Below are 24701 nucleotides of genomic sequence, written 5' to 3' on the forward strand. Positions count from 1 at the left end.
TTAAAATATAATGGATGAACCTCACCCTGTGAGAACAATCTTCATGATCAAGAGATCTCATATGCAAAATAAGTATGAGTTGGGATAGGGCTGGGGAGGGTGGCTGCTCGGGCAGCCCCTCCCCCGTCAAGTTAAGGAGATTCAACTGAGGACGCACAAGGGAACTCTCGTCTGGGGACAACAACTGCAGGGAGACCACATCTGTTCAGATGAACATGGGAGGGTGGAAGGCTGCCTAATATTGAAGCACCATCAAATATCAAACCATATGCAACAACTAGTACAAGCATTCCTGGGGGAAGGTCTGCAGAAGACGGATTTGCATACGGTGATGTCATCCAAGATGTGGGCCAAAGTTGGCTGGAACCCTCATCTGCATATGAAAAGAGAAAAGGGGCATGCAGGGCATGGCGGCCTTTTGCGGTGCTTGGATGACCCCTAGTTCGCATTAAACACCCCCACCCTCCTTTGGTGTGGGGCTCATGTTGGCCATGCCCCATCCCCTGAAGCATTCAAGCTGATTTCTTGCAGCAGCTGGGCACTGTAACAGCTCCAGAGCTGTTCTGTAAGGCAAGTAAAAGGGTGTGGGCCCTGCAGCACCACCTGTAGTTCGCATTGTGCGTTGGAAGGCACAAAGTAAGCAGACGGGAGGAGAAGTCAGGATAGTGCGCAAGGGCATCCTTTTCTCTTAGTCCGTAGAGGATGCTGGGGTCACATTAAGAACCATGGGGTATAGACGGGATCCGCAAGAGACATGGGCACTTTAAGACTTTCAAAGGGTGTGAACTGGCTCCTCCCTCTATGCCCCTCCTCCAGACTCCAGTTATAGGAACTGTGCCCAGGGAGACGGACATTTCGAGGAAAGGATTTATTGTTAAACTAAGGTGAGCATCTTACCAGCTCACACCTTAAGCATGCCGCAGAACGTGGCATTCAACAGAACACAAGCCAACGGCATGAACAATTGCAGCAAAAAGCTGACCAGAACCATAACATAACATGTGTATAACCACAAGTAATAACTGCAGACACAGTATGGACTGGGACGGGTGCCCAGCATCCTCTACGGACTAAGAGAAAAGGATTTACCGGTAGGTATTAAAATCCTATTTTCTCATACGACCTAGAGGATGCTGGGGTCACATTAAGAACCATGGGGTTATACCAAAGCTCTTGAACGGGTGGGAGAGTGCGTACGACTCTGCAGCACCGAATGACCCAACTTGAGGTTATCATCAGCCAAGGTATCAAACTTGTAAAACTTAGCAAAAGTGTTTACTAAATAGCTGCTCGGCAAAGTTGCAATGCCGAGACTCCCCGACCAGCTGCCCAGGATGAACCCACCTTTCTAGTAGAATGGGTCTTCACCTAATTCAGTAACGGCAATCCTGCCATGGAATGAGCATGCTGAATCTTACCACAGATCCAGCGCATAATGGTCTACATGGAAGCAGGACACCCAATCCTGTTGGGAGCATACAGGACAAACAGAGCCTCTGTTTTCCTAATCTGAACCGTTCTGGTGACATAAATTTTCAAAGTTCTGACCACAGCCAGAGACTTTGACTCAACGAAGGTGTCAGTGGCCAAAGGCACCATGTGGAAAGATGAACCACCTTCGGCAGAAATTGTTGACGTGTCCTCAATTCTGCTCTATCTTCATGAAAGATCAAATAAAGGCTCTTGTGATACTGCATGGTTTGTACTGTTTTCCATGTGCTCCCAGATCTTTCAAGCAAGTAGCATGGTCAAGAAAGTTCTGTTTGAAAAGAAACAACATTTACTGTCATTGTTATAGAATTTGGGAGAAAAAACAAGAAGAAATCTGCACTGTTGACGCACTGGACAGAATGAATGAATCATAAAATATAACCTTTATTAAGTATGTATTAAAATTGGATAAATATTAATATTATTATCCCAAACTGCAGTGAAACATAAAGGTTAAAATCACAGAACTAACATACATGTGCATAAGAAGAATAAAGAGATGTGAAAAAAAGGTTTAAAAAGCGTGTCCGTGTGTGATTATTTTTGAAGGCACAACCCTGGCGGGGTTGTTTATATAGATATATATGTTGCTAATAATCACTTTCTAGCGTAATGTTATTAAATAGCTGTTAGTATCTATGTCGTCAGGTACCACTGGGTCGTATCCTATATACTCCCTTCACTCAATAGGGGTTACCTCCCGGGAAGCCATCCCCATTGGCGAATTTGTGGGGGTGATTGAGTATAACCGGTAAGCTAACCTCCAATTTGTGGGGTGCTTAGGTAGATGGGGATCACTTATTTCTCTGTGTCCCCTAAGACTATATTCCTAAATTCAATACCACAGGGGGATAGCTTTCTATATCGGATAAGGAATCACTTGATAGGGAAATCTCTATGCATCATGGAAAGATCATATTTATTAATATCCAAACTAAAAAAATGATGAATAGCTTTAATTTAGCTGTTTAGATATAGTTAATTGGCGAGATATACCAACAGGTGCGGTTGCCTTAAGGAATATGGCAATTCCAATATAAATAGCAGCCCTCCTTCATATAATCAGCCAGATCTTATTAAATCTGGTCCAGATATAGCCGTTCAGATATACTTAATTGACAACATATATCAATCGGTGGGGTTGCCTTAAGGAATATAGCAATTCCAATTCTCATATAAATAGCAACCTTCCTTCATATATTCAGCCAGATCTTATTTAATCTGATCTAGGCGTAGGCAATAATGCTTTCCTTAGAGGTATAGCACCTCAATTCTTATTAGGAAGCAAAGTGTCTGTCATAATGGTTTATCCAATTCATCTAAGAAATAATATATTCCATGTGTCAGAGATTCATTACTCTCTATTTACACTGTTAAAGAGTTAATTCTTATTATGTTACAGTGTAATGAAATTATCATATAGGGAGATGTGGCAATTCCATGTGCTATATATATAATAACCCTTAGTGGTCCAGATTCCACAATGAGGGATTTTCTTATAAACCGCTGAAACACACAGCTGTTTGACTGACTTCCAAATATATCTATCTCACTTTGTAACAGTCTTATGATAGAGAAACTGTTACATATTCGGTCACTTAGTTATCTAAAGGTAAACAGACTCAGTGTGAGGGTAATATAATATATCAAATGCGCTGTCAATAATCGTGGTAACTGGTGTAATAATGTGGTATATTGAGTATGCTAGTAAGGCATATAACTGCTCTCCAGCCTTTAAGTGTTACCAATCAATTTGTTACACTGTAAAGGATTTATGGTGTCCTGTTAGGACATGCAGCTGCTAGGCTGACTCAAAGATTTATCCATTTGTAACAATGATGTAACAGTTATATACATGTTACTGGTATTACATAGAAATAGTATGACACAGGCCAGCAGTCCCATGTGTCTAGATTCCACAATAGGAGATTTTCTTTGTCTTATAAACTGCTGGAACACACAGCTGCTAGACTGACTTCAAATATATATATTACTTTGTAACAGTCTTATAGTAAAGAGACTGTTACACACTGTCATTTAGTTATCTCAAGGTTAGCAGATTCTGTGTGAGGATAGTGTTCTGTTAGAACATGCAGCTGCTAGGCTGACTCATAGAAAATGTATCCATTTGTAACAAATGACACATACAGCATTAAATTAATATCTATAGCAGCCCATGTGACATCTCTACTCTTATCATAATTGTCTGGTTATTGCCAATCTGGACAGCAGGAGTGATATATATTCACTAGTCCCAATATCCCATCATATAAATATACCCACACTGATATACTTTCTTATCAAGAGTTATTAGTAGCTATCTGTATGCACTTTAGACATTGTATCTGCTAAGTGACATCATATCTAGTGTATTCCTTTCTTATAGCTCAGCTTCTATTCCCTATTAGTGGAGACTAACAGCTAACATCATAATCATATATTTTTGTTTTATAACATTTCACATGAGTCAAATACACGCGGACACGCCGTGCCCTACACGTGTGTTTCACTGCATCTATGGCAACTTACATTAAAGCTAACAAGAAAGCACACTCGTTCTGTCTTTAAACTGATAAAAGAAACCCCAATAATATGGGGCATGCAAAAATTGAGATAAAACTCAGTTTTGCTCCTCTCCACGGAAATCTTTAATAAAAGGCGAAATATTTGTTAGTTCTGAAGAGAAACCAGAGCATGACCAAGATTCCACCTGTCGCCTGAGTGCCATGCCAGCAGTTCTCATTGAGCTCAAAGTGAGCACCCAATTTGAAAGAAAGATAGCAGATTTCTCACCAGGCTTCCCCTAGCTATAAACATGGTTTGTACTCTTTTCCATGTGTTCCCAGATCTTTCAAGCAATTAGTATAGTCAAGAAAGTTCTGTTTGAAAAGAAACAAACATTTACTGTCATTTCTATGCAAATGAGCTTACATTAAAGCACACTCGTTCTATCTTTAAACAGATAAAATAAAACCCCAATAAGATGGGGAATGCAAAATTTGAGATAAAACTCAGTTTTGCTCCTCTCCACGGAAATCTTTAGTAAAAGGCGAAAGATTTGTTCGTTCTGAAGAGAAACCAGAGCATGACCAAGATTCCACCTGTCGCCTGAGTGCCATGCCAGCAGTCCTCATTCAGCTCAAAGTGAGCACCCAATTTGAAAGAAAGAAAGCAGATTTCTCACCAGGCTTCCCCTTGCTATAAGCATGGTTTTTACTCTTTTCCATGTGCTCCCAGATCTTTCAAGCAAGTAGCATGGTCAAGAAAGTTCTGTTTGAAAAGAAACAGACATTTACTGTCATTGTTATACAAATAAACTTACATTAAAGCCAACAAGAAAGCACACTCATTCTGTCCTTAAACTGATAAAAGAAACCCCAATAATATGGGGCATGCAAAAATTGAGATAAAACTCAGTTTTGCTCCTCTCCACGGAAATCTTTAATAAATGGCGAAAGATTTGTTCATTCTGAAGAGAAACCAGAGCATGACCAAGATTCCACCTGTCGCCTGAGTGCCATGCCAGCAGTCCTCATTCAGATCAAAGTGAGCGCCCAATTTGAAAGAAAGCAGATTTCTCACCTGGCTTCTCCTTGCTATAAGCATGGTTTGTACTGTATTCCATGTGCTCCCAGATCTTTCAAGCAAGTAGCATGGTCAAGAAAGTTCTGTTTGAAAAGAAACAAACATTTACTGTAATTTCTATGCAAATGAGCTTTCATTAAAGCACACTCATTCTATCTTTAAACCGATAAAAGAAAATCCAAAAAGATGGGGCATGCAAAAATTGAGGTAAAACTCAGTTTTGCTCCTCTCCACGGAAATCTTTAGTAAAAGGCGAAAGATTTGTTCGTTCTGAAGAGAAGCCAGAGCATGACCAAGATTTTCATCTGAAAATATGTGTTCTCCCTGCAGTTGTTGTCCCCAGATGAGAGTTCCCTTGTGCTGCCTCAGTTGAATCTCCTTTACTTGACAGAGATGTGCCTGAGCAGCGGCCCTCCCCAGCCCTATCCCAAATCAAACTTATTTTGCATAGGAGATACCATGGTCATGAAGATTGTTCTCCCAGGGTGAGGTTCATTCATTGCATTCTGGGTATGCTGACCCCTGTGATTTCCCCAATGTGGGAAACTCGACTGCATTATTTGTGGTAGTGGGGGACTGTGTTTGTGCTTTCCTCTGGTCAGCTCTGGTAAAAGTCAGATTTCTTTGTCTCAGATCTTCCTCTAGCCTTGTTCTTCTTTCGAGAGTTCCCTTGTGCTGCCTCAGTTGGATCTCCTTCACTTGACAGGGGGTGCCCGAGCAGCAATCCTCCACAGCTCTAGCCCAACTCCTACTTATCTGCCAGGTGAGATACTATGATCTTCACTGTTAGGGCAATCAGGATGTGGAATTCCCTGCCAGGGAAGGTGGTAATGGCGGACTCTGTAATTGGATTTAAAAAAGGAATGGATACATTTCTGAATGAAAAAGCTATCTAAGGTTATAATACTTAAAATATCAACATGGTTAATCCGGGGGTAACATGAGTTATAGTAGCTAACTAGTCATAAAACATTATTCAGCAAGTATGTAGAATCATCACAACTTAAAACAGGTTGAACACGATGGGCAATTTGCCTCTATTCAACCTCAAAAACTATGTTACTATATGTTACTATATTACTATGTTACTGTAGTATACAGAAAACCAAAATGCAATGAACAGTGATAGTGAGCACTGATGAGGATACTAGAACTGACACTGAGCAGCAAGATGCAGCACTGGACTATTAGTAATGTACTGTAGTATGCTGAGCACCACAATGCAGCACAAGACAATGAGCAGTGATACTGAGCACTGATGAGGATACTACTGAGAACTGACACTGAGCAGGAGAGACACACTACTAGTATTACTGAGCAGCAATAAGTAACCACTGATACTGAGCACTGATATTGAGATTTCCACTGAGAGAACATAGCCACGTCCATTCCGCTCTCTCTTCAATGCACGAGTAAAAATGGCGGCAACGCGCAGCTCTTTATATGGAATCCGAATCTCGCGAGAATCCGACAGCGGGATGATGACATTTTCCCTTGTTCAGGTTTTGCGAGTCAGGCGGGAACAACCGAGCCTGCCTCGGACCAGTGTAAACAACGTGGAGTTCGTGGGGAATTCGGTTCTCGGAGAACCGAACCCGCTCCTCTCTACCTTATACCAATCAATTTTTTTATTTTCAATCTAAGCCCCTGCAGTTTTCTGTAAGCATCTGCTTCGCTATGATGATCAACAAGTCACAAGGGCAAACACTCAGGGCTTGAGGCGTAGATCTTAGGACCAGCTGCTACAAGCATGGCAGAGGTGTCACTATCACTGGTGACACCCAGAGAGGTGGCGAGGGAGATTGTAATGCAGTGCGCGCAGATAAGCAGCGCAATGGTAAAAAGGAGGCATGGTTTCATAGGTAGGGGCGTGGCCTGGTGGCCTGAATCTACATTTTGTTGCTCCGGGTGTCCCGGGGGTTGGGGGCTGCACCCGGGGACTAGTGTGTGAGCGGTGCTGGCTCCTGCACAGTGAAAGGGCATGGCCACCCAGCATGACGCCTCCCTTCTTGACCATGCTGTAATTGCAGTCGCACTGCAGTTCAGCGTGATCATAAAAAATGGTGTAGCCTCCTGCTGGTGCAGACTGTATGTGCGCGCAGGAAGCCGCCACCATTTTTGTGATCACAGCGGCTGAATGTGATGTCATACAGCCGCTGTGACCACGCCCCCTGTGTCTACTCCGTTGCAGACCCCATTTTGAAGCCTTGCCCCCGCACCGCTCCATCCCTGACTTGGAAATGGAGTGTTGCTGACCCACCTATCCCCCCCCGCCCCGATTGACAGGCAGAGGCGATCGCATTCTCTGCGGGGTGCCGCAGAAAATGCAGGCACATGCGTATGCTCTTAGCAATTTTTGCAGTTGGATCGCTTATTGTGATTGCAATCCAACCTGAATCAGGCCCTATTACCTATCACAATGCGCTGCGGGCAGTACAAAATTGGGTTAATATAGGAGAAAAACCCCCAGACCTGTGCTCCTTAACTGTACCTGGTGGCTAGTGGAGCGGCTGCCCAGTAATCAGTGTCCACGCCAGTGCGCACACGGTCCACCCCCTACGGCCACGCTCCCCTTCATCAGCGGCCTCGTGATCCGGAAGGGTGGTGTGTGTGTGACTGACCTTAGGATGAAACCGGACCCTCCGCTGCAGTGACCCAGCAACCAGGGCACGGGAGTATACAGCGCCGCTGGGAGTGATGAAGCTGCAGTAAAGATGTCTATTAGACCTAGCCTGCTGCAGCCCTTGTAGATTCTCATAAAACAAGTTCTTCTTTTCTTGTCAAAATTTATAGCTAAGAATAGGCTGCCTGAGGCAGGCCCCTGTTAAGTGGCCTGCTACTGAAGGCACCAACTACAAACTGAGCTCCCTGTTCATGGAAGCGGGGTTATAGAGGAGAATGCACTGAGCATCTTGGGAACAGTCAAAAGCTTTGAGCCGGTTGGTGCCTCAGATCAAGATCCTACTCTACACCCCAATGTGAATCCTTGTGGAGTCCAGTGTACCCCACAGAAGAAATTAATGTGTCACACCCATTGGCAGCAACCTTAGAATAGCTGCTGACGGGCACAATTGAGAAAGGAAGGGGGGGGGGGGGACATTTGAATCCAGCACATAAATGCAATTCAAATATGTAATTTGTACCTTCCTATTTTAAAATATAATGGATGAACCTCACCCTGTGAGAACAATCTTCATGATCAAGAGATCTCATATGCAAACTAAGTATGAGTTGGGATAGGGCTGGGGAGGGTGGCTGCTCGGGCAGCCCCTCCCCCGTCAAGTTAAGGAGATTCAACTGAGGAAGCACAAGGGAACTCTCGTCTGGGGACAACAACTGCAGGGAGACCACATCTTTTCAGATGAACATGGGAGGGCGGAAGGCTGCCTAATACTGAAGCACCATCAAATATCAAACCATATGCAACATCTAGTACAAGCCTTCCTGGGGGAAGGTCTGCAGCAGACGGATTTGCATACAGTGATGTTATTCAAGCAGTGGGCCAAAGTTGGCTGGAACCCTCATCTGCATATGAAAAGAGAAAAGGGGCGTGCAGGGCATGGCGGCCTTTTGCAGTGCTTGGATGACCCCTAGTTCTCATTAAACACCCCCACCCTCCTTTGGTGTGGGGCTCATGTTGGCCATGCCCCATCCCCTGAAGCATTCAAGCTGATTTCTTGCAGCAGCTGGGCACTGTAACAGCTCCAGAGCTGTTCTGTAAGGCAAGTAAAAGGGTGTGGGCCCTGCAGCACCACCTGTAGTTTGCATTGTGCGTTGGAAGGCACAAAGTAAGCAGACGGGAGGAGAAGTCAGGATAGTGCGCAAGGGCATCCTTTTCTCTTAGTCCGTAGAGGATGCTGGGGTCACATTAAGAACCATGGGGTATAGACGGGATCCGCAAGAGACATGGGCACTTTAAGACTATCAAAGGGTGTGAACTGGCTCCTCCCTCTATGCCCCTCCTCCAGACTCCAGTTATAGGAACTGTGCCCATGGAGACGGACATTTCGAGGAAAGGATTTATTGTTAAACTAAGGTGAGCATCTTACCAGCTCACACCTTAAGCATGCCGCAGAACGTGGCATTCAACAGAACACAAGCCAACGGCATGAATAATTGCAGCAAAAAGCTGACCAGAACCATAACACAACATGTGTATAACCACAAGTAATAACTGCAGACACAGTATGGACTGGGACGGGTGCCCAGCATCCTCTACAGACTAAGAGAAAAGGATTTACCGGTAGGTATTAAAATCCTATTTTCTCATACGACCTAGAGGATGCTGGGGTCACATTAAGAACCATGGGGTTATACCAAAGCTCTTGAACGGGTGGAAGAGTGCGTACGACTCTGCAGCACCGAATGACCCAACTTGAAGTTATCATCGGCCAAGGTATCAAACTTGTAAAACTTAGCAAAAGTGTTTACTAAATAGCTGCTCGGCAAAGTTGCAATGCCGAGACTCCCCGACCTGCTGCCCAGGATGAACCCACCTTTCTAGTAGAATGGGTCTTCACCTAATTCAGTAACGGCAATCCTGCCATGGAATGAGCATGCTGAATCTTACCACAGATCCAGCGCATAATGGTCTACATGGAAGCAGGACACCCAATCCTGTTGGGAGCATACAGGACAAACAGAGCCTCTGTTTTCCTAATCTGAACCGTTCTGGTGACATAAATTTTCAAAGTTCTGACCACAGCCAGAGACTTTGACTCAACGAAGGTGTCAGTGGCCAAAGGCACCATGTGGAAAGATGAACCACCTTCGGCAGAAATTGTTGACGTGTCCTCAATTCTGCTCTATCTTCATGAAAGATCAAATAAAGGCTCTTGTGATACTGCATGGTTTGTACTGTTTTCCATGTGCTCCCAGATCTTTCAAGCAAGTAGCATGGTCAAGAAAGTTCTGTTTGAAAAGAAACAAACATTTACTGTCATTGTTATGCAAATAAACTTACATTAAAGCTAACCAGAAAGCACACTCGTTCTGTCTTTAAACTGATAAAAGAAACCCCAATAATATGGGCATACCTCCCAACTTTGTCGGCTCGCAAAGAGGGACACACGCGCGGCGAAGTCGCACGCGCTCCCAAAAAGGGCGTGGCCTAAGTAAAAAGGGGCATGGCTTCGCGGGAGGACCCGCGATCGCGAGTCACGCCCCCGTTTTCGGCACTGAGGGGGCATGCCCAGCGCTCTGTGAGCCGCTGGCATGCCACCTCTCCCTCTGACTTCAGTGAATAGACGCTGTGCGCACAGCGACTATTCACCGCTGCTCTGCTAAGCAGGGCAGCGACAGACAGAGCCTCCCAACTGTCCTCCCCACCGCGGGACACTGCGGCCCGCAGGTGGGACAGCGGGACAGTCCCCAAAAAACGGGACTGTCCCGCGAAAATCGGGACAGTTGGGAGGTATGATATGGGGCATGCAAAAATTGAGATAAAACTCAGTTTTGCTCCTCTCCATGGAAATCTTTAGTAAAAGGCGATAGATTTGTTCGTTCTGAAGAGAAACCAGAGCATGACCAAGATTCCACCTGTCGCCTGAGTGCCATGCCAGCAGTCCTCATTCAGCTCAAAGTGAGCACCCAATTTGAAAGAAAGAAAGCAGATTTCTCACCAGGCTTCCCCTTGCTATAAACATGGTTTGTACTCTTTTCCATGTGCTCCCAGATCTTTCAAGCAATTAGTATGGTCAAGAAAGTTCTGCTTGAAAAGAAACAGACATTTATTGTCATTGTTATGCAAATAAACTTACATTAAAGCTAACAAGAAAGCACACTCGTTCTGTCTTTAAACTGATAAAAGAAACCCCAATAATATGGGGCATGCAAAAATTTAGATAAAACTCAGTTTTGCTCCTCTCCACGGATAATCTTTAATAAAAGGCGAAAGATTTGTTCATTCTGAAGAGAAACCAGAGCATGACCAAGATTCCACCTGTCGCCTGAGTGCTGTGCCAGCAGTCCTCATTCAGATCAAAGTGAGCGCCCAATTTGAAAGAAAGCAGATTTCTCACCTGGCTTCTCCTTGCTATAAGCATGGTTTGTACTGTATTCCATGTGCTCCCAGATCTTTAAAGCAAGTAGCATGGTCAAGAAAGTTCTGTTTGAACATAAATAAACATTTACTGTCATTTCTATGCAAATGAGCTTACATTAAAGCACACTCATTCTATCTTTAAACCGGTAAAAGAAACCCCAAAAAGATGGGGCATGCAAAAATTGAGATAAAACTCGGTTTTGCTCCTCTCCACGGAAATCTTTAGTAAGAGGCGAAAGATTTGTTCGTTCTGAAGAGAAACCAGAGCATGACCAAGATTTTTATCTGAAAATATGTGTTCTCCCTGCAGTTGTTGTCCCCAGATGAGAGTTCCCTTGTGCTGCCTCAGCTGAATCTCCTTTACTTGACAGAGATGTGCCTGAGCAGCGGCCCTCCCCAGCCCTATCCCAAATCATACTTATTTTGCATAGGCGATACCATGGTCATGAAGATTGTTCTCCCAGGGTGAGGTTCATTCATTGCATTCTGGGTATGCTGACCCCTGTGATTTCCCCAAATGTGGGAAACTCGACTGCATTATTTGTGGTAGTGGGGGACTGTGTTTGTGCTTTCCTCTAGTCAGCTCTGGTAAAAGTCAGATTTATTTGTCTCAGATCTTCCTCTAGCCTTGTTCTTCTTTCGAGAGTTTCCTTGTGCTGCCTAAGTTGGATCTCTTTCACTTGACAGGGGGGTGCCCGAGTAGCGACCCTCCCCAGCTCTAGCCCAACTCCTACTTACCTGCCAGGTGAGATACTATGATCATGAAGGTGCTTCTCCCAGGGCAAGGCTCACCCATTGCACTCTGGGTGTGGTGCCCCTGCGATTTCCCCAAATGTGGGAAGTTTGACTGCATAATTTGTGTTTCCCCTGGTCGGCTCTCGTATAATTCAGATCTCTTTGTCTCAGGTCTCTCTCCAGCCTAGTTTGCTGTCTGTTTCCACTTCTTTTTTCATGAGCCCCTCCCTTTTATACCCTTGTGCACTATCCTGACTTCTCCTCTTGTCTGCTTATTTTGTGCCTTCCAATGCACAATGCAAACTACAGGTAGTGCTGCAGGGCCCACACCCTTTTACTTGCCGTACAGAGCAGCTCTGGAGCTGTTACAGTGCCCAGCTGCTGCAAGAAATCAGCTTGAATGCTTCAGGGGCTGGGGCATAGCCAACATGAGCCCCACACCGAAGGAGGGTGGAGGTGTTTAATGCGAACTAGGGGTCATCCAAGCGCCGCAAAAGGCCGCTATGCCCTGCACGCCCCTTTTCTCTTTTCATATGCAGACGAGGGTTGAAGCCAACTTTGACCCACTGCTTGGATGACATCACCGTATGCAAATCCATCTGCTGCAGGCCTTCCCCCAGGAATGCTTGCACTAGTTGTTGCATTTGGTTTGTTGTTTGGGGGTGCTTCATTATTAGGCAGCCTTCTGCCCTCCCATGTTCATCTGAAAATATGTGTTCTCCCTGCAGTTGTTGTCCCCAGATGAGAGTTCCCTTGTGCTGCCTCAGTTGAATCTCCTTTACTTGACAGAGATGTGCCTGAGCAGCGGCCCTCCCCAGCCCTATCCCAAATCATACTTATTTTGCATAGGAGATACCATGGTCATGAAGATTGTTCTCCCAGGGTGAGGTTCATTCATTGCATTCTGGGTATGCTGACCCCTGTGATTTCCCCAAATGTGGGAAACTCGACTGCATTATTTGTGGTAGTGGGGGACTGTGTTTGTGCTTTCCTCTGGTCAGCTCTGGTAAAAGTCAGATTTATTTGTCTCAGATCTTCCTCTAGCCTTGTTCTTCTTTCGAGAGTTCCCTTGTGCTGCCTCAGTTGAATCTCCTTCACTTGACAGGGGGGTACCCGAGCAGCGACCCTCCCCAGCTCTAGCCCAACTTCTACTTACCTGGCAGGTGAGATACTATGATCATGTAGGTGCTTCTCCCAGGGCAAGGCTCACCCATTGCACTCTGGGTGTGCTGCTCCTGCGATTTCCCCAAATGTGGGAAACTTGACTGCATAATTTGTGTTTCCCCTGGTCGGCTCTCGTATAATTCAGATCTCTTTGTCTCAGGTCTCTCTCCAGCCTAGTTTGCTGTCTGTTTCAACTTCTCTTTTCTTGAGCCGCTCCCTTCTATGCCCTTGCGCACTATCCTGACTTCTCCCGTCTGCTTACTTTGTGCCTTCCAATGCACAATGCAAACTACAGGTAGTGCTGCAGGGCCCACACCCTTTTACTTGCCGTTCAGAGCAGCTCTGGAGCTGTTACAGTGCCCAGCTGCTGCAAGAAATCAGCTTGAATGCTTCAGGGGCTGGGGCATAGCCAACATGAGCCCCACACCGAAGGAGGGTGGAGGTGTTTAATGCGAACTAGGGGTCATCCAAGCGCCGCAAAAGGCCGCCATGCCCTGCACGCCCCTTTTCTCTTTTCATATGCAGACGAGGGTTGAAGCCAACTTTGACCCACTGCTTGGATGACATCACTATATGCAAATCCATCTGCTGCAGGCCTTCCCCCAGGAATGCTTGTACTAGTTGTTGCATTTGGTTTGTTGTTTGGGGGTGCTTCAGTATTAGGCAGCCTTCTGCCCTCCCATGTTCATCTGAAAATATGTGTTCTCCCTGCAGTTGTTGTCCCCAGATGAGAGTTCCCTTGTGCTGCCTCAGTTGAATCTCCTTTACTTGACAGAGATGTGCCTGAGCAGCGGCCCTCCCCAGCCCTATCCCAAATCATACTTATTTTGCATAGGAGATACCATGGTCATGAAGATTGTTCTCCCAGGGTGAGGTTCATTCATTGCATTCCGGGTATGCTGACCCCTGTGATTTCCCCAAATGTGGGAAACTCGACTGCATTATTTGTGGTAGTGGGGGACTGTGTTTGTGCTTTCCTCTGGTCAGCTCTGGTAAAAGTCAGATTTATTTGTCTCAGATCTTCCTCTAGCCTTGTTCTTCTTTCGAGAGTTTCCTTGTGCTGCCTCAGTTGGATCTCTTTCACTTGACAGGGGGGTGCCCGAGCAGCGACCCTCCCCAGCTCTAGCCCAACTCCTACTTACTTGCCAGGTGAGATACTATGATCATGAAGGATCTTCTCCCAGGGCAAGGCTCACCCATTGCACTCTGGGTGTGGTGCCCCTGCGATTTCCCCAAATGTGGGAAGCTTGACTGCATAATTTGTGTTTCCCCTGGTCGGCTCTCGTATAATTCAGATCTCTTTGTCTCAGGTCTCTCTCCAGCCTAGTTTGCTGTCTGTTTCCACTTCTTTTTTCATGAGCCCCTCCCTTTTATACCCTTGTGCACTATCCTGACTTCTCCTCCTGTCTGCTTACTTTGTGCCTTCCAATGCACAATGCAAACTACAGGTAGTGCTGTAGGGCCCACACCCTTTTACTTGCCGTACAGAGCAGCTCTGGAGCTGTTACAGTGCCCAGCTACTGCAAGAAATCAGCTTGAATGCTTCAGGGGCTGGGGCACAGCCAACATGAGCCCCACACCGAAGGAGGGTGGAGGTGTTTAATGTGAACTAGGGGTCATCCAAGCACCGCAAAAGGCCGCCATGCCCTGCACGCCCCTTTTCTCTTTTCATATGCAGACGAGGGTTGAAGCCAACTTTGACCCACTGCTTGGATGACATCACCGTATGCAAATCCATCTGCTGCAGGCCTTCCCCCAGGAATGCTTGCACTAGTTGTTGCATTTGGTTTGTTGTTTGGGGGTGCTTCAGTATTAGGCAGCCTTCTGCCCTCCCATGTTCATCTGAAAATATGTGTTCTCCCTGCAGTTGTTGTCCCCAGATGAGAGTTCCCTTGTGCCTCCTCAGTTGAATCTCCTTTACTTGACAGAGATGTGCCTGAGCAGCGGCCCTCCCCAGCCCTATCCCAAATCATACTTATTTTGCATAGGAGATACCATGGTCATGAAGATTGTTCTCCCAGGGTGAGGTTCATTCATTGCATTCTGGGTATGCTGACCCCTGTGATTTCCCCAAATGTGGGAAACTCGACTGCATTATTTGTGGTAGTGAGGGACTGTGTTTGTGCTTTCCTCTGGTCAGCTCTGGTAAAAGTCAGATTTATTTGTCTCAGATCTTCCTCTAGCCTTGTTCTTCTTTCGAGAGTTTCCTTGTGCTGCCTCAGTTGGATCTCTTTCACTTGACAGGGGGGTGCCCGAGCAGCGACCCTCCCCAGCTCTAGCCCAACTCCTACTTACCTGCCAGGTGAGATACTATGATCATGAAGGTGCTTCTCCCAGGGCAAGGCTCACCCATTGCACTCTGATTTCCCCAAATGTGGGAAGCTTGACTGCATAATTTGTGTTTCCCCTGGTCGGCTCTCGTATAATTCAGATCTCTTTGTCTCAGGTCTCTCTCCAGCCTAGTTTGCTGTCTGTTTCCACTTCTTTTTTCATGAGCCCCTCCCTTTTATACCCTTGTGCACTATCCTGACTTCTCCTCCTGTCTGCTTACTTTGTGCCTTCCAATGCACAATGCAAACTACAGGTAGTGCTGCAGGGCCCACACCCTTTTACTTGCCGTACAGAGCAGCTCTGGAGCTGTTACAGTGCCCAGCTGCTGCAAGAAATCAGCTTGAATGCTTCAGGGGCTGGGGCATAGCCAACATGAGCCCCACACCGAAGGAGGGTGGAGGTGTTTAATGCGAACTAGGGGTCATCCAAGCGCCGCAAAAGGCCGCCATGCCCTGCACGCCCCTTTTCTCTTTTCATATGCAGACGAGGGTTGAAGCCAACTTTGACCCACTGCTTGGATGACATCACCGTATGCAAATCCATCTGCTGCAGGCCTTCCCCCAGGAATGCTTGCACTAGTTGATGCATTTGGTTTGTTGTTTGGGGGTGCTTCAGTATTAGGCAGCCTTCTGCCCTCCCATGTTCATCTGAAAATATGTGTTCTCCCTGCAGTTGTTGTCCCCAGATGAGAGTTCCCTTGTGCTGCCTCAGTTGAATCTCCTTTACTTGACAGAGATGTGCCTGAGCAGCGGCCCTCCCCAGCCCTATCCCAAATCATACTTATTTTGCATAGGAGATACCATGGTCATGAAGATTGTTCTCCCACGGTGAGGTTCATTCATTGCATTCTGGGTATGCTGACCCCTGTGATTTCCCCAAATGTGGGAAACTCGACTGCTTTATTTGTGGTAGTGGGGGACTGTGTTTGTGCTTTCCTCTGGTCAGCTCTGGTAAAAGTCAGATTTCTTTGTCTCAGATCTTCCTTTAGCCTTGTTCTTCTTTCGAGAGTTCCCTTGTGCTGCCTCAGTTGGATCTCCTTCACTTGACAGGGGGGTACCCGAGCAGCGACCCTCCCCAGCTCTAGCCCAACTTCTACTTACCTGGCAGGTGAGATACTATGATCATGTAGGTGCTTCTCCCAGGGCAAGGCTCACCCATTGCACTCTGGGTGTGCTGCTCCTGCGATTTCCCCAAATGTGGGAAACTTGACTGCATAATTTGTGTTTCCCCTGGTCGATTCTCGTATAATTCAGATCTCTTTGTCTCAGGTCTCTCTCCAGCCTAGTTTGCTGTCTGTTTCAACTTCTCTTTTCTTGAGCCGCTCCCTTCTATGCCCTTGCGCACTATCCTGACTTCTCCTGTCTGCTTACTTTGTGCCTTCCAATGCACAATGCAAACTACAGGTAGTGCTGCAGGGCCCACACCCTTTTACTTGCCGTTCAGAGCTGCTCTGGAGCTGTTACAGTGCCCAGCTGCTGCAATAAATCAGCTTGAATGCTTCAGGGGATGGGGCATGGCCAACATGAGCCCCACACCAAAGGAGGGTGGGGTGTTTAATGCGAACTAGGGGTCATCCAAGCACCGCAAAAGGCCGCCATGCCCTGCACGCCCCTTTTCTCTTTTCATATGCAGATGAGGGTTGAAGCCAACTTTGACCCACTACTTGGATGACATCACCGTATGCAAATCCGTCTTCTGCAGAACTTCCCCCAGGAATGCTTGCACTAGTTGTTGCATTTGGTTTGTTGTTTGGGGGTGCTTCAGTATTAGGCAGCCTTCTGCCCTCCCATGTTCATCTGAAAATATGTGTTCTCCCTGCAGTTGTTGTCCCCAGATGAGAGTTCCCTTGTGCTGCCTCAGTTGAATCTCCTTTACTTGACAGAGATGTGCATGAGCAGCGGCCCTCCCCAGCCCTATCCCAAATCATACTTATTTTGCATAGGAGATACCATGGTCATGAAGATTACTCTCCCAGGGTGAGGTTCATTCATTGCATTCTGGGTATGCTGACCCCTGTGATTTCCCCAAATGTGGGAAACGTGACTGCTTTATTTGTTGGCAGTGGGGGACTGTGTTTGTGTTTTCCTCTGATCTCTGGTAAAAGTCAGATTTCTTTGTTTCAGATCTTCCTCTAGCCTTGTTCTTCTTTCGAGAGTTTCCTTGTGCTGCCTCAGTTGGATCTCCTTCACTTGACAGGGGGGTGCCCGAGCAGCGACCCTCCCCAGCTCTAGCCCAACTCCTACTTACCTGCCAGGTGAGATACTATGATCATGAAGGTGCTTCTCCCAGGGCAAGGCTCACCCATTGCACTCTGGGTGTGCTGCCCCTGCGATTTCCCCAAATGTGGGAAACTTGACTGCATAATTTGTGTTTCCCCTGGTCAGGTCTCGTATAATTCAGATCTCTTTGTCTCAGGTCTCTCTCCTGCCTAGTTTGCTGTCTGTTTCCACTTCTCTTTTCTTGAGCCGCTCCCTTCTATGCCCTTGCGCACTATCCTGACTTCTCCTCCTTTCTGCTTACTTTGTGCCTTCCAACGCACAATGCGAACTACAGGTAGTGCTGCAGGGCCCACACCCTTTTACTTGCCTTACAGAGCAGCTCTGGAGCTGTTACAGTGCCCAGCTGCTGCAAGAAATCAGCTTGAATGCTTCAGGGGCTGGGGCATAGCCAACATGAGCCCCACACCGAAGGAGGGTGGAGGTGTTTAATGCAAACTAGGGGTCAGCCAAGTGCTGCAAAAGGCCACCATGCCCTGCATGCCCCTTTTCTCTTTTCATATGCAGACGAGGGTTGAAGCCAACTTTGACCCACTGCTTGGATGACATCACCATATGCAAATCTATCTGCTGCAGGCCTTCCCCCAGGAATGCTTGCACTAGTTGTTGCATTTGGTTTGTTGTTTGGGGGTGCTTCAGTATTAGGCAGCCTTCTGCCCTCCCATGTTCATCTGAAAATATGTGTTCTCCCTGCAGTTGTTGTCCCCAGATGAGAGTTCCCTTGTGCTGCCTCAGTTGAATCTCCTTTACTTGACAGAGATGTGCCTGAGCAGCAGCCCTCCGCAGCCATATCCCAAATCATACTTATTTTGCATAGGAGATACCATTGTTATGAAGATTGTTCTCCAGGGTGCGGTTCATTCATTGCACTCTGGGTATGCTGAACCCTGTGATTTCCCCAAATGTGGGAAACTCGACTGCATTATTTGTGGTAGTGGTGGACTGTGTTTGTGCTTTCCTCTGGTCAGCTCTGGTAAAAGTCAGATTTCTTTGTCTCAGATCTTCCTCTAGCCTTGTTCTTCTTTCGAGAGTTCCTTTGTGCTGCCTCAGTTGGATCTCCTTCACTTGACAGGGGGGTGCCCGAGCAGCGACCCTCCCCAGCTCTAGCCCAACTCCTACTTACCTGCCAGGTGAGATACTATGATCATGAAGGTGCTTCTCCAAGGGCAAGGCTCACCCATTGCACTCTGGGTGTGCTGCTCCTGCGATTTCCCCAAATGTGGGAAACTTGACTGCATAATTTGTGTTTCCCCTGGTCAGGTCTCGTATAATTCAGATATCTTTGTCTCAGGTCTCTCTCCAGCCTAGTTTGCTGTCTGTTTCCACTTCTCTTTTCTTGAGCCGCTCCCTTCTATGCCCTTGCGCACTATCCTGACTTCTCCTCCTTTCTGCTTACTTTGTGCCTTCCAACGCACAATGCGAACTACAGGTAGTGCTGCAGGGCCCACACCCTTTTACTTGCCTTACAGAGCAGCTCTGGAGCTGTTACAGTGCCCAGCTGCTGCAAGAAATCAGCTTGAATGCTTCAGGGGCTGGGGCATAGCCAACATGAGCCCCACACCGAAGGAGGGTGGAGGTGTTTAATGCAAACTAGGGGTCAGCCAAGTGCCGCAAAAGGCCACCATGCCCTGCACGCCCCTTTTCTCTTTTCATATGCAGACGAGGGTTGAAGCCAACTTTGACCCACTGCTTGGATGACATCACCATATGCAAATCTATCTGCTGCAGGCCTTCCCCCAGGAATGCTTGCACTAGTTGTTGCATTTGGTTTGTTGTTTGGGGGTGCTTCAGTATTAGGCAGCCTTCTGCTCTCCCATGTTCATCTGAAAATATGTGTTCTCCCTGCAGTTTTTGTCCCCAGATGAGAGTTCCCTTGTGCTGCCTCAGTTGAATCTCCTTTACTTGACAGAGATGTGCCTGAGCAGCGGCCCTCCCCAGCCCTATCCCAAATCATACTTATTTTGCATAGGAGATACCATGGTCATAAAGATTGTTCTCCCAGGGTGAGGTTCATTCATTGCATTCTGGGTATGCTGACCCCTGTGATTTCCCCAAATGTGGGAAACTCAACTGCATTATTTGTGGTAGTGGGGGACTGTGTTTGTGTTTTCCTCTGGTCAGCTCTGGTAAAAGTCAGATTTCTTTGTCTCAGATCTTCCTCTAGCCTTGTTCTTCTTTCGAGAGTTCCATTGTGCTGCCTCAGTTTGATCTCCTTCACTTGACAGGGGGGTACCCGAGCAGCGACCCTCCCCAGCTCTAGCCCAACTCCTACATACCTGCCAGGTGAGATACTATGATCATGAAGGTGCTTCTCCCAGGGCAAGGCTCACCCATTGCACTCTGGGTGTGCTGCTCCTGTGATTTCCCCAAATGTGGGAAACTTGACTGCATAATTTGTGTTTCCCCTGGTCGGCTCTCGTATAATTCAGATCTCTTTGTCTCAGGTCTCTCTCCAGCCTAGTTTGCTGTCTGTTTCCACTTCTCTTTTCTTGAGCCGCTGCCTTCTATGCCCTTGTGCACTCTCCTGACTTCACCTGTCTGCTTACTTTGTGCCTTCCAACGCACAATGCAAACTACAGGTAGTGCTGCAGGGCCAACACCCTTTTACTTGCCTTACAGAGCAGCTCTGGAGCTGTTACAGTGCCCAGCTGCTGCAAGAAATCAGCTTGAATGCTTCAGGGGCTGGGGCATAGCCAACATGAGCCCCACACCGACGGAGGGTGGAGGTGTTTAATGCTAACTAAGGGTCATCCAAGCGCCGCAAAAGGCCGCCATGCCCTGCATACCCCTTTTCTCTTTTCATATGCAGATGAGGGTTCCAGCCAACTTTGGCCCACTGCTTGGATGACATCACCGTATGCAAATCCGTCTTCTGCAGACCTTTTCCCAGGAATGCTTGTACTAGTTGTTGCATTTGGTTTGTTGTTTGGGGGTGCTTCAGTATTAGGCAGCCTTCTGCTCTCCCATGTTCATCTGAAAATATGTGTTCTCCCTGCAGTTGTTGTCCCCAGATGAGAGTTCCCTTGTGCTGCCTCAGTTGGATCTCCTTCACTTGACAGGGGGTGCCCGAGCAGCAATCCTCCACAGCTCTAGCCCAACTCCTACTTACCTGCCAGGTGAGATACTATGATCTTCACTGTTAGGGCAATCAGGATGTGGAATTCCCTGCCAGGGAAGGTGGTAATGGCGGACTCTGTAATTGGATTTAAAAAAGGAATGGATACATTTCTGAATGAAAAAGCTATCCAAGGTTATAATACTTAAAATATCAACATGGTTAATCCGGGGGTAACATGAGTTATAGTAGCTAACTAGTCATAAAACATTATTCAGCAAGTATGTAGAATCATCACAACTTAAAACAGGTTGAACACGATGGGCAATTTGCCTCTATTCAACCTCAAAAACTATGTTACTATATGTTACTATATTACTATGTTACTGTAGTATACAGAAAACCAAAATGCAATGAACAGTGATAGTGAGCACTGATGAGGATACTAGAACTGACACTGAGCAGCAAGATGCAGCACTGGACTATTAGTAATGTACTGTAGTATGCTGAGCACCACAATGCAGCACAAGACAATGAGCAGTGATACTGAGCACTGATGAGGATACTACTGAGAACTGACACTGAGCAGGAGAGACACACTACTAGTATTACTGAGCAGCAATAAGTAACCACTGATACTGAGCACTGATATTGAGATTTCCACTGAGAGAACATAGCCACGTCCTCTCCGCTCTCTCTTCAATGCACGAGTAAAAATGGCGGCAACGCGCAGCTCTTTATATGGAATCCGAATCTCGCGAGAATCCGACAGCGGGATGATGACATTTTCCCTTGTTCAGGTTTTCCGAGTCAGGCGGGAACAACCGAGCCTGCCTCGGACCAGTGTAAACCACGTGGAGTTCGTCGGGAATTCGGTTCTCGGAGAACCGAACCCGCTCCTCTCTACCTTATACCCATCAATTTTTTTATTTTCAATCTAAGCCCCTGCAGTTTTCTGTAAGCATCTGCTTCGCTATGATGATCAACAAGTCACAAGGGCAAACACTCAGGGCTTGAGGCGTAGATCTTAGGACCAGCTGCTACAAGCATGGCAGAGGTGTCACTATCACTGGTGACACCCAGAGAGGTGGCGAGGGAGATTGTAATGCAGGGCGCGCAGATAAGCAGTGCAATGGTAAAAAGGAGGCATGGTTTCATAGGTAGGGGCGTGGCCTGGTGGCCTGAATCTACATTTTGTTGCTCCGGGTGTCCCGGGGGTTGGGGGCTGCACCCGGGGACTAGTGTGTGTGCGGTGCTGGCTCCTGCACAGTGACAGGGCATGGCCACCCAGCATGACGCCTCCATTCTTGACCATGCTGTAATTGCAGTCGCACTGCAGTTCAGCGTGATCATAAAAAATGGTGTAGCCTCCTGCTGGTGCAGACTGTATGTGCGCGCAGGAAGCCGCCACCATTTTTGTGATCACAGCGGCTTAATGTGATGTCATACAGCCGCTGTGACCACGCCCCCTGTGTCTCCTCCGTTGCAGACCCCATTTTGAAGCCTTGCCTCCGCACCGCTCCATCCCTGACTTGGAAATGGAGTGTTGCTGACCCCCCTCTCCCCCCCCCGCCCCGATTGACAGGCAGAGGCGATCGCATTCTCTGCGGGGTGCCGCAGAAAATGCAGGCACATGCGTATGCTGTTAGCAAATTTTGCAGTTGGATCGCTTATTGTGATTGCATTCCAACCTGAATCAGGCCCTATTACCTATCACAATGCGCTGCGGGCAGTACAAAATTGGGTTAATATAGGAGTAAAACTCCCAGACCTGTGCTCCTTAACTGTACCTGGTGGCTAGTGGAGCGGCTGCCCAGTAATCAGTGTCCACGCCAGTGCGCACACGGTCCACCCCCTACGGCCACGCTCCCCTTCATCAGCGGCCTCGTGATCCGGAAGGGCGGTGTGTGTGTGACTGACCTTAGGAAGAAACTGGAGCCTCCGCTGCAGTGACCCAGCAACCAGGGCACGGGAGTATACAGCGCCGCTGGGAGTGATGAAGCTGCAGTAAAGATGTCTATTAGACCTAGCCTGCTGCAGCCCTTGTAGATTCTCATAAAACAAGTTCTTCTTTTCTTGTCAAAATTAATAGCTAAGAATAGGCTGCCTGAGGCAGGCCCCTGTTAAGTGGCCTGCTACTGAAGGCACCAACTACAAACTGAGCTCCCTGTTCATGGAAGCGGGGTTATAGAGGAGGATGCGCTGAGCATCTTGGGAACAGTCAAAAGCTTTGAGCCGGTTGGTGCCTCAGATCAAGATCCTACTCTACACCCCAATGTGAATCCTTGTGGAGTCCAGTGTACCCCACAGAAGAAATTAATGTGTCACACCCATTGGCAGCAACCTTAGAATAGCTGCTGACGGGCACAATTGAGAAAGGAAGGGGGGGGGGGGGGACATTTGAATCCAGCACATAGATGCAATTCAAATATGTAATTTGTACCTTCCTATTTTAAAATATAATGGATGAACCTCACCCTGTGAGAACAATCTTCATGATCAAGAGATCTCATATGCAAAATAAGTATGAGTTGGGATAGGGCTGGGGAGGGTGGCTGCTCGGGCAGCCCCTCCCCCGTCAAGTTAAGGAGATTCAACTGAGGACGCACAAGGGAACTCTCGTCTGGGGACACCAACTGCAGGGAGACCACATCTGTTCAGATGAACATGGGAGGGTGGAAGGCTGCCTAATATTGAAGCACCATCAAATATCAAACCATATGCAACAACTAGTACAAGCATTCCTGGGGGAAGGTCTGCAGAAGACGGATTTGCATACGGTGATGTCATCCAAGATGTGGGCCAAAGTTGGCTGGAACCCTCATCTGCATATGAAAAGAGAAAAGGGGCATGCAGGGCATGGCGGCCTTTTGCGGTGCTTGGATGACCCCTAGTTCGCATTAAACACCCCCACCCTCCTTTGGTGTGGGGCTCATGTTGGCCATGCCCCATCCCCTGAAGCATTCAAGCTGATTTCTTGCAGCAGCTGGGCACTGTAACAGCTCCAGAGCTGTTCTGTAAGGCAAGTAAAAGGGTGTGGGCCCTGCAGCACCACCTGTAGTTCGCATTGTGCGTTGGAAGGCACAAAGTAAGCAGACGGGAGGAGAAGTCAGGATAGTGCGCAAGGGCATCCTTTTCTCTTAGTCCGTAGAGGATGCTGGGGTCACATTAAGAACCATGGGGTATAGACGGGATCCGCAAGAGACATGGGCACTTTAAGACTTTCAAAGGGTGTGAACTGGCTCCTCCCTCTATGCCCCTCCTCCAGACTCCAGTTATAGGAACTGTGCCCAGGGAGACGGACATTTCGAGGAAAGGATTTATTGTTAAACTAAGGTGAGCATCTTACCAGCTCACACCTTAAGCATGCCGCAGAACGTGGCATTCAACAGAACACAAGCCAACGGCATGAACAATTGCAGCAAAAAGCTGACCAGAACCATAACATAACATGTGTATAACCACAAGTAATAACTGCAGACACAGTATGGACTGGGACGGGTGCCCAGCATCCTCTACGGACTAAGAGAAAAGGATTTACCAGTAGGTATTAAAATCCTATTTTCTCATACGACCTAGAGGATGCTGGGGTCACATTAAGAACCATGGGGTTATACCAAAGCTCTTGAACGGGTGGGAGAGTGCGTACAACTCTGCAGCACCGAATGACCCAACTTGAGGTTATCATCAGCCAAGGTATCAAACTTGTAAAACTTAGCAAAAGTGTTTACTAAATAGCTGCTCGGCAAAGTTGCAATGCCGAGACTCCCCGACCAGCTGCCCAGGATGAACCCACCTTTCTAGTAGAATGGGTCTTCACCTAATTCAGTAATGGCAATCCTGCCATGGAATGAGCATGCTGAATCTTACCACAGATCCAGCGCATAATGGTCTACATGGAAGCAGGACACCCAATCCTGTTGGGAGCATACAGGACAAACAGAGCCTCTGTTTTCCTAATCTGAACCGTTCTGGTGACATAAATTTTCAAAGTTCTGACCACAGCCAGAGACTTTGACTC

At 47.3% G+C, this 24701-nt stretch overlaps 23 non-coding genes across 23 annotated transcripts; 16 read left to right on the forward strand and 7 right to left on the reverse strand.

Moving 5' to 3' along the window:
- Positions 1-4071: 4071 nt before the first annotated feature.
- On the reverse strand, positions 4072-4187 carry LOC135047760 (U5 spliceosomal RNA). Its single transcript, XR_010239745.1, has one exon. It is a non-coding gene; the product is annotated as a U5 spliceosomal RNA (small nuclear RNA).
- Positions 4188-4462: 275 nt separating this feature from the next.
- LOC135047734 (U5 spliceosomal RNA) lies at positions 4463-4578 on the reverse strand. The gene has a single exon (XR_010239719.1). It is a non-coding gene; the product is annotated as a U5 spliceosomal RNA (small nuclear RNA).
- A 286-nt stretch (positions 4579-4864) lies between these two features.
- LOC135047754 (U5 spliceosomal RNA) lies at positions 4865-4980 on the reverse strand. The gene has a single exon (XR_010239740.1). It is a non-coding gene; the product is annotated as a U5 spliceosomal RNA (small nuclear RNA).
- Positions 4981-5250: 270 nt separating this feature from the next.
- LOC135047739 (U5 spliceosomal RNA) lies at positions 5251-5366 on the reverse strand. The gene has a single exon (XR_010239724.1). It is a non-coding gene; the product is annotated as a U5 spliceosomal RNA (small nuclear RNA).
- Positions 5367-5510: 144 nt separating this feature from the next.
- On the forward strand, positions 5511-5673 carry LOC135047783 (U1 spliceosomal RNA). Its single transcript, XR_010239768.1, has one exon. It is a non-coding gene; the product is annotated as a U1 spliceosomal RNA (small nuclear RNA).
- Positions 5674-10487: 4814 nt separating this feature from the next.
- LOC135047769 (U5 spliceosomal RNA) lies at positions 10488-10600 on the reverse strand. The gene has a single exon (XR_010239754.1). It is a non-coding gene; the product is annotated as a U5 spliceosomal RNA (small nuclear RNA).
- A 286-nt stretch (positions 10601-10886) lies between these two features.
- Positions 10887-11003, reverse strand: LOC135047764 (U5 spliceosomal RNA). The gene has a single exon (XR_010239750.1). It is a non-coding gene; the product is annotated as a U5 spliceosomal RNA (small nuclear RNA).
- A 270-nt stretch (positions 11004-11273) lies between these two features.
- On the reverse strand, positions 11274-11389 carry LOC135047741 (U5 spliceosomal RNA). Its single transcript, XR_010239726.1, has one exon. It is a non-coding gene; the product is annotated as a U5 spliceosomal RNA (small nuclear RNA).
- A 144-nt stretch (positions 11390-11533) lies between these two features.
- Positions 11534-11697, forward strand: LOC135047786 (U1 spliceosomal RNA). Its single transcript, XR_010239771.1, has one exon. It is a non-coding gene; the product is annotated as a U1 spliceosomal RNA (small nuclear RNA).
- A 152-nt stretch (positions 11698-11849) lies between these two features.
- LOC135047713 (U1 spliceosomal RNA) lies at positions 11850-12012 on the forward strand. Its single transcript, XR_010239703.1, has one exon. It is a non-coding gene; the product is annotated as a U1 spliceosomal RNA (small nuclear RNA).
- Positions 12013-12686: 674 nt separating this feature from the next.
- On the forward strand, positions 12687-12850 carry LOC135047687 (U1 spliceosomal RNA). Its single transcript, XR_010239681.1, has one exon. It is a non-coding gene; the product is annotated as a U1 spliceosomal RNA (small nuclear RNA).
- A 152-nt stretch (positions 12851-13002) lies between these two features.
- LOC135047672 (U1 spliceosomal RNA) lies at positions 13003-13165 on the forward strand. The gene has a single exon (XR_010239667.1). It is a non-coding gene; the product is annotated as a U1 spliceosomal RNA (small nuclear RNA).
- Positions 13166-13836: 671 nt separating this feature from the next.
- LOC135047803 (U1 spliceosomal RNA) lies at positions 13837-14000 on the forward strand. Its single transcript, XR_010239788.1, has one exon. It is a non-coding gene; the product is annotated as a U1 spliceosomal RNA (small nuclear RNA).
- Positions 14001-14152: 152 nt separating this feature from the next.
- On the forward strand, positions 14153-14315 carry LOC135047725 (U1 spliceosomal RNA). The gene has a single exon (XR_010239713.1). It is a non-coding gene; the product is annotated as a U1 spliceosomal RNA (small nuclear RNA).
- Positions 14316-14989: 674 nt separating this feature from the next.
- LOC135047772 (U1 spliceosomal RNA) lies at positions 14990-15153 on the forward strand. Its single transcript, XR_010239757.1, has one exon. It is a non-coding gene; the product is annotated as a U1 spliceosomal RNA (small nuclear RNA).
- Positions 15154-16125: 972 nt separating this feature from the next.
- Positions 16126-16289, forward strand: LOC135047799 (U1 spliceosomal RNA). Its single transcript, XR_010239784.1, has one exon. It is a non-coding gene; the product is annotated as a U1 spliceosomal RNA (small nuclear RNA).
- A 152-nt stretch (positions 16290-16441) lies between these two features.
- Positions 16442-16604, forward strand: LOC135047665 (U1 spliceosomal RNA). The gene has a single exon (XR_010239660.1). It is a non-coding gene; the product is annotated as a U1 spliceosomal RNA (small nuclear RNA).
- A 670-nt stretch (positions 16605-17274) lies between these two features.
- On the forward strand, positions 17275-17439 carry LOC135047700 (U1 spliceosomal RNA). Its single transcript, XR_010239691.1, has one exon. It is a non-coding gene; the product is annotated as a U1 spliceosomal RNA (small nuclear RNA).
- Positions 17440-17588: 149 nt separating this feature from the next.
- Positions 17589-17751, forward strand: LOC135047681 (U1 spliceosomal RNA). The gene has a single exon (XR_010239676.1). It is a non-coding gene; the product is annotated as a U1 spliceosomal RNA (small nuclear RNA).
- Positions 17752-18425: 674 nt separating this feature from the next.
- LOC135047667 (U1 spliceosomal RNA) lies at positions 18426-18588 on the forward strand. Its single transcript, XR_010239662.1, has one exon. It is a non-coding gene; the product is annotated as a U1 spliceosomal RNA (small nuclear RNA).
- Positions 18589-18740: 152 nt separating this feature from the next.
- On the forward strand, positions 18741-18903 carry LOC135047698 (U1 spliceosomal RNA). Its single transcript, XR_010239689.1, has one exon. It is a non-coding gene; the product is annotated as a U1 spliceosomal RNA (small nuclear RNA).
- A 674-nt stretch (positions 18904-19577) lies between these two features.
- LOC135047777 (U1 spliceosomal RNA) lies at positions 19578-19741 on the forward strand. The gene has a single exon (XR_010239762.1). It is a non-coding gene; the product is annotated as a U1 spliceosomal RNA (small nuclear RNA).
- A 152-nt stretch (positions 19742-19893) lies between these two features.
- LOC135047706 (U1 spliceosomal RNA) lies at positions 19894-20056 on the forward strand. The gene has a single exon (XR_010239696.1). It is a non-coding gene; the product is annotated as a U1 spliceosomal RNA (small nuclear RNA).
- The last annotated feature ends 4645 nt before the right edge of the window (positions 20057-24701 follow it).

This window comes from Pseudophryne corroboree, unplaced genomic scaffold, assembly GCF_028390025.1.
Source record: "Pseudophryne corroboree isolate aPseCor3 unplaced genomic scaffold, aPseCor3.hap2 scaffold_941, whole genome shotgun sequence".
NCBI classification, from domain to species: Eukaryota; Metazoa; Chordata; class Amphibia; order Anura; family Myobatrachidae; genus Pseudophryne; species Pseudophryne corroboree.